We start from the raw sequence: 7481 nt of genomic DNA, 5'->3' as shown, positions 1-7481 counted from the left end.
AACATTCCAACATCCAAATCGTAGAGGTGCCAGAAGGAGAAGAGGAAGAGCAAGACATTGAAAACTTATTTGAAAAAATAATGAAGGAAAACTTTCCCAATCTGGCAAAGGAACTAGACATGCAAGTCCAGGAAGCACAGAGAGTCCTAAAGAAGTTGGACCCCGGGAGGAACATACCAAGGCACATCATAATTAAGTTACTCAAGATTAAAGATAAGGAGAGAATCTTAACAGCAGCAAGAGAAGAGGAGAGAGTTACCTACAAAGGTATACCCATAAGACTATCGGCGATTTCTCAAAAGAAACCTTTCAGTCAATAAGGGGCTGGAAAGAAGTATTTGAAGTCATGAAAAGCAAGGACCTAGATTATTTTATCCAGCAAAACTATCATTTAGAATGCAAGGGCAGATAAAGTGCTTCTCAGATAAGGTCAAGTTAAAGGACCACCACCAAGCCCCTATTATATGAAATGTTAAAGGGCCTTATTTAAGAAAAAGAAAAAGATCAAAACTATGAACATTAAAATGACAAAAAAAAAACACCCTCACAACTGTCAACAACTGAACCTAAAAAAGAACCAAACAAACCAAAAACAAACTAAGCAAACAACTAGAACAGGAACAGAATCACAGAAATGGAGATCACATGGAGAGTTATCAGTGGGGAGGGGATTGGGAAAGAATGGGGGGAAAACGTACAGGGAATAAGAAGCATAATTGGTAGGCACAAAATAGACAGGGGGAGGTTAAGAGTGGTATAAGAGATGGGGAAGCCAAAGAACTTACATGTATGACCCATGGACATGAACTAAGGGGCAGGAATGCTGGAAGGAGGGAGGGTGCAGGGTGAAGGGGGATAAAGGAGAGAAAGAAAAAATGGGACATCTGTAATAGCATAATCAGTAAAATATACTTTAAAAAAGATCCTCTATCTTTAACCTTGGCATTTTAATTATGATGTATCTTGGTGTGGTCTTCTTTGGATCCAACTTGTTTGAGACTCTGTTCTTTCTGGACTTGTATGTCTATTTCCTTCACTCAATTAGGGAAGTTTTCTTTCATTATTTTTTCAAATAAGTTTTCAATTTCTTGCTCTTCCTCTTCTCCTTTTGGCAGCCTTACAGTTCTGATGTTGGTGCGTTTAGAAATGTCGCAGAGGATTCTTATTCTATTGTGTTTTTTTAATTCTTTTTTCTTCTTGCTGTTCCGATTGAATGATTTTTTTCTTCCTTATGTTCCAGATTGTTGATTTGATCCTGTTTCCTCCCCTCCACTGTTGGTTCCCTGTAGATTTTTCTTTATTTCACTTTATGTAATCTTCATTTCTTCCTGAGTCTTTTTTGTGTTGTTGACATACTCAATGAGTGTTTTAAGCATCCCGATAACCAGTGTTTTGAACTCTGCATGTGATAGGTTGGTTATCTCCATTTCATTTCATTCTTTTCTGGAGTTTTGTTCTGTTCTTTCCATTGGGCCATATTTCTTTGTCTCCTCAATTTGGCAGCCTCCCTGTGTTTGTTTCTGTATATTAGGTAGAGGTGCTTTAACTCCCTGTCTTAGTACTGTGGCATATTTTTAAAAAGGGACCTGTAAATTGTGTAGGGCAAATCCTTAGGTGATCTCCAGGATGGGGCAACCTGTTCCACTGCTTTGTGGCTCTGTGTGTGGGGAGGGCTGGGAGAGGGGGCAATGCTGCTGCCTGACTTCTGGGAGGACGCTGTCTACCAGCACTCGCCCTGTTTCCAGTCACCTCACTTTCTCCCTGTATGCCACTTGTGCCCTTCCTGCTGTTGCCCTGCTGCTGAATCCTAGAGGAGTGTGGGTCTGCCTAAGCCCTAAATCTGTACAGGGCCCTTTAAGAGGATTCTTCTGCTAATCTGGCATTTTCTTCCACTCCCCCACTCCCCACTGGTTTTCACTGCCGGTAGTTATGGTGATTTATCTTCCTGGCACTGGAATCCTGGGCTGCTGGTTGGTCTGGTTTGGGGCTGGAAACCCTCACCCCTGAGGTATCCTCCCAATATTTATCCACCACGAGTGAATGTGGGACTGCCTGTTCTGCCGCCTCCCTGCACCACTCCTGCAGCTCCACCTCTCTCCTCATGTCTGCCCCTCCTACCTATCTGGGTGAGTGTGACTTCTGACAGTTCTGGATGATATTTGTTTTGTAGACTAGTTGTAATTTTTTCTATAGTTGTGCAAGGAGGTGAAACATGTTTACCTATGCCTCCATCTTGACCAGAAATCACCCCAACTTTTTCATAGATTAAATTTCTTATATATTTAGGTCTATTCTAGACCATCTGTTTTGATCCACTGGGTTGTCTATTCATATGCCATTGTGGTAAAATAAAAACATATAACATAAAATTTACCATCTTAACCATTTGAAGTGTACAGTTCAGTGATATTAAATACATTCATAATGTGCAACCATCATACCATCCATTTCCATAGCTCTTTTTATATATAAAACTGAAACCCTATACCCATTAAACAATAGTCCATTGTCATTTCACCCAAGTCTCTAGCAACCACTGTTCTACTTTCTGTCTCTATAATTTTGACTACTAAAACGTAAGTGAAAGTTTTTGATTACTATAATTACCTCATATAAGTAAACTCATACAGTATTTGTCTTTTTGTAACTGGCTTATTTTACTTAGCATAATGTCCTCAAGTTTCACTCATGCTATAACACACATCAGAATTTTCTTCCTTTAGCGAAATAAGCCAGGCGGTAAAAGACAAATACCATATGATCTCACCTTTAACAGGAACATAATCAACAGAACAAATGGACAAGCAAAATATAACTAAAAACACTGAAATAGAGAGCAGGCTGACAGTGACCAGAGGGAAGAGGGGAGGGAATTTCAGGGGTAAAGGGGAAGGGTTCACAGGAATAAGTGTGGGGGACACAGGGATGGAAACAAGACAAGGGTGGAAAAAGGAGAGAGGTGGGGAGGGTTGGGGGGATGGGCTGGGATGGGAGTAAAAGGTAGAAAACTGTACTTGAACAACAATTAAAATAAAAATAAATAAAAATTAAAAGAATTTTCTTCCTTTCTAAGGCCGAACAATATTCCATTGTACTTATATACCATATTTTGCTTATCCATTCATCCACTGATAGACATTTGGTTTGCTCCCATGTTCTAACTATCATGAATAATGCTAATATGAACACAGGTGCACAAATATCTCTTTGAAACACTACTTTCAATTCTTTGGGGTATATACCCAGAAGTAGAATTGCTGAATATGATAATTCTATTTTTAATTTTTTGAGGAACTGCCATTACTGTTTTCCATAGTGGCTGTACCATTTTACATTCCTATCAACAGTGAGTGCACAGGCTTCCAGTTCCTCTTCATCCTTGCCAACACTTTTTCATTTTTATTTTTATTTATAGTAGCCATCCTGACGAGTGTGAGGAGGTACCTCACTGTAGTTTTGTATTTTGCTAATGACCAGAGATGTTGAGTAGAGTATCTTTTCATGTGCTTATTATCCATTGGTGTATCTTCTTTGAGAAATTTCTACTCGAGTTTGCCCACTTTTGAGTTACTTTTTTTTTTGCTTTCTGGGGGTAGTTTTAGTTCTCTAAATCTTATGGTTGTTAATCCTTTATCAGATATATGATTTACAAGTATTTCCTCCCATTTTGTGGTTTGCCTTTTTAGTCCATTGGTATATAATATTTTAAAGTTTTCATGAAGTCCAGTTTGTCTATTTTTTTCTTTTGTTGTCTGTGTCTTTGGTGTCATATCCAAGAAATCATTCCCAAATCCAGTGTCATCAAGTTTTTATTTTATGTTATTTTCTAAGGATTTTATAGTTTTAGGTCTTACATTTAGGTCTTTGACCCATGTTGAGTTGATTTTTTAAAAATCATGTTAACTAGCCATGGTTGGTGTGGGTCTGTGGATTGAGTGCTAACCTGAGAACCAAAGGGCCCCTGGTTCAATTTCTAGTCAGAGCACTTGCCTAGGTTGCAGGCTGGGTCCCTGGTGTGGGGCACATAGGAGGCGACCACACATTGATATTCCTCTCCCTCTCTCTTTCCTTCCCTTCTCCTCTCTCTAAATATAAATAAATAAAATCTATAAAACTAAATCAATAAAAAGTATGTTAAATAAGTGTTCAATTTTATTATTTTGCATGTGGATATTCACTTTTCCCAGTAGCATTTGTTGAAAAGATTCCTTTTCCCATTGAATGGCCTTGGTACCCCTGTCAAAAATCACTTGATCTCATTATGTGCCAGTTTATCTCTGGGCTCTCTATTCCATTCTGTTGGTCTACATTTGTCTTTATGCCAGCACCACATTGTTGATTACTGTAACTTCATAATAAGTTTTGAAATGATTAATGTGATTTTTGTTTTATATATATATTTTATTGATTATGCTATTATAGTTATTCTATCCCCCCCCTTTATTCCCCTATGCCCTGCACACCCCCTCCCACCCACATTCCCCTCCTTAATTCATGTCCATGGGTCATATATATACAAGTTCTTTGGCTTCTACATTTCCTATATTATTCCTACCTTCCCCCTGTCTATTTTCTACCTACAATTTATACTATTTATTCTCTGTACCTTTCCCCCCATTCCTCCTTCCTTTTCTCACTGATAACCCTCCACATGATCTCCTTTTCTGTGTTTCTGTTCCTGTTCTAGTTGTTTGCTTAGTTTGCTTTTGGTTTGGTTTGGTTTTAGGTTCAGTTGTTGATAGTTGTGAATTTGTTGTCATTTTAATATTCATATTTTTGATCTACTTCTTTTTCTTAGATAAGGCCCTTTAACATTTCATGTAATAAAGTGTTGGTGATGATGAACTCCTTTAACTTGACCTTATCTGGGAAGCACTTTATCTACCCTTCCATTTTAAATGATAGCTTTGCTGGAGAGAGTAATCTTGGATGTAGGTCCTTGCCCTTCATGACTTCAAATACTTCTTTCCAGCCCCTTCTTGCATGAAAGATTTCTTTTGACAAATTGACTGATAGTCTTACAGGAACTCCTTTTTAGGTAACTCTTTCCTTTTCTCTTGCTGCTTTTAAGGTTTTCTTCTTATTTTTAATCCTGGGTAATGTAATTATGATGTGCCTTGGTGTGTTCCTCCTTGGGTTCAACTTCTTTGGGACTCTCTGAGCTTCCTGGACTTCCCTAAAGTCTATTTTTTTTTTCTTTGCCAGATTGGGGCAAAAAAAAAAAAGTCCTTCACTACGTTTTCAAATAAGTTTTCAATTTCTTGCTCCCCCTCTTGTCCTTTTGGCACCCCTATGGTTCAGATGTTGGAACGTTTAAAGTTGTCCTGGAGGTTCTTAAGTCTCTCCTCATTTTTTGTGAATTCCTGTTTCTTCATTCAGTTCTGGTTGAATGTTTCCTTCTTCCTTCTGCTCCAAACCATTGATTTGAGTCCTAGTTTCCTTCCCTTCACTGCTGGTTCCCTGTAGGTTTTTCTTTATTTCACATAATGCAAACTTCATTGCTGCCTGGGTCTTTTTAATGCTGTTTAAGTACCCAGTGAGTTCTGGAGCATCCTGCTAACCAGTGTTTTGAACTGTGTAGCTGATAGATTGGCTATGTATTTGTCACTTAGTTGTACTTTTTCTGGAGCTTTGAACTGTTTTTTCATTCGGGTCATTTTTTTTTTTTTTGTCTCCGTGTGCCTGATACTTAATAGGGGGTAGAACCTTAAGTGTTCACCAGGGTGGGGCAATGCACTTCGTTGTATTATGATGCTGTATGTGCGAGAGGGAACAGTGCCACTTGTTCTGCTCTCTGCTGGTTTTCACTCACTTCCCCGGCTACCCACAATCAAATTGATCCCTTCTGGTGCTGATTCTTGGTGGGTGGGTTTGTGTACATTCTAGGACCCTGTGGGTCTCTCCAACAAACTTTCCTGTGAGGCTGGGAGTTTCTTCCGCTGCCACCTCAACCCCCACAGGTGTTTTCAGTCAGAGGCTTTGAGGCTTCATTTCCTAGTACTGGGACCTTGGGTTGTGCAGTCTTTCTCACTCCCTAGTTGTTCTTTCTGGTTTATCTGCACTGGAATGTGGGACTGCCCAGTCTGCAAGCCACCACCAGCTGCTGCCTTGTCACGAGTCCTCTCTGCCCCACCACCCGACTCTACCCCTCCTACCAGTCTGGATGAATGTTTCTTCTTTAACTCCTTTGTTGTCAGACTTCCATACAGCTCGATTTTCTGTCAGTTCTGGTTGTTTTTTGTTTTTAAATTTGTTGTTGTCCTTGTTTTGGTTGTGCAAGGAGGCACAGTGTGTCTACCTATGCCTCCATCTTGGCCAGAAGTCCTGTTCTTTTTTTTTTAATAGTAAAAATATTTATGTTCATATTTCTCTTCTTCTATAAACATACAAAAATATGTATGTTTATATTTCTTTTTTCTATAAACATACAAAAATATATACATTTGTTTATATTTCTCTTTTTAAAAGAAGACATTTAATAACAACACTTCGCAAGACTGGATTTAACTCCCCAACTCCCACCCTGCCAGCTGTCCACCTGGCACAGGTGCATTAAAGCAAAGGCTCTTGGAGAGGCATGTCGACCTTGGCTGTGGGCTGGGGACTCAAGGTGCACACACTTCACTCCTGCAAGATCAATAGAAAAGTTTCTCCCTCATATTCACTGAGCCATCCTGTATCCTGAAGTAGACTCTCTCGGACATGTTCACCACACCTGAGATCGTTTTGATAGCTATGTTGTTCACTTCACTCCATTTGTGCACGTAGTCAAATTTCCAGTCCAGGATAGAGTTACCATTATCTGTCATCATGGGACCTGCCTTGGTGACGTCCTTTCACAGTTTAATCTCACCACCAAACTTCTGAGTCACAGCTTGACTCCCTGGGACATAGCTCATTGGGATAACCTTCATGGGGATTCTTTTGTGCCACTGATCCCCAAGGTTCTTTGAATCTTCTCCTGAAATTAATGATTAAGATCAAGTGATTGGCATAGCCCACTAGAGTCTTATCCTGGGTCAGGTAGCCTCCACTGCTCATGATCAGCATCTACTTTATCATCACCATAGATGGCGAGGCCAGTCTCTGGGTGTTGGTCCAGGTCACTGAAAGTTAAGCTATACAGAAGGATGAGGTGAGAAGCCTTGAAGGAAGTGGGATTACAGAGGTTCACATTCTCTTACTTCACTCTTTCAGCTATTTGCTGAACAGCATGGACAATTTGAGAACCACTTTCAATTCTCAGCACTTGCTTACTCCTCATGCAAATTTCCACCTCTTCTCTGATTTCCAGCTTTTTGGCCTCTTTGGTCTTGGGCATCATGGAGGGGGCTGAGAAGGTTCTGTTAGCTTCCATACCACTGGTGCTTGTTTGCCCCATGCTGCCGCAGGTCCCTGGACTGTGCTCACCCCAGCAGCTGCACGTGGGAACCTGGGACCCAACTTTGATCTTCTTTTTCAAGATAGTTTTGGCTAATCAT

General features: G+C 40.0%; 1 pseudogene; it reads right to left on the bottom strand.

The window, feature by feature from the left end:
- Positions 1–6635: 6635 nt before the first annotated feature.
- Positions 6636–7481, bottom strand: LOC123819598 (annotated as a pseudogene).

The sequence above is a fragment of the Phyllostomus hastatus genome, unplaced genomic scaffold (assembly GCF_019186645.2).
Source record: "Phyllostomus hastatus isolate PE091 unplaced genomic scaffold, TTU_PhHast_1.1 phas_contig_34, whole genome shotgun sequence".
Taxonomy (NCBI): Eukaryota; Metazoa; Chordata; class Mammalia; order Chiroptera; family Phyllostomidae; genus Phyllostomus; species Phyllostomus hastatus.
This window is presented reverse-complemented; position numbering and strand designations above follow the sequence as displayed.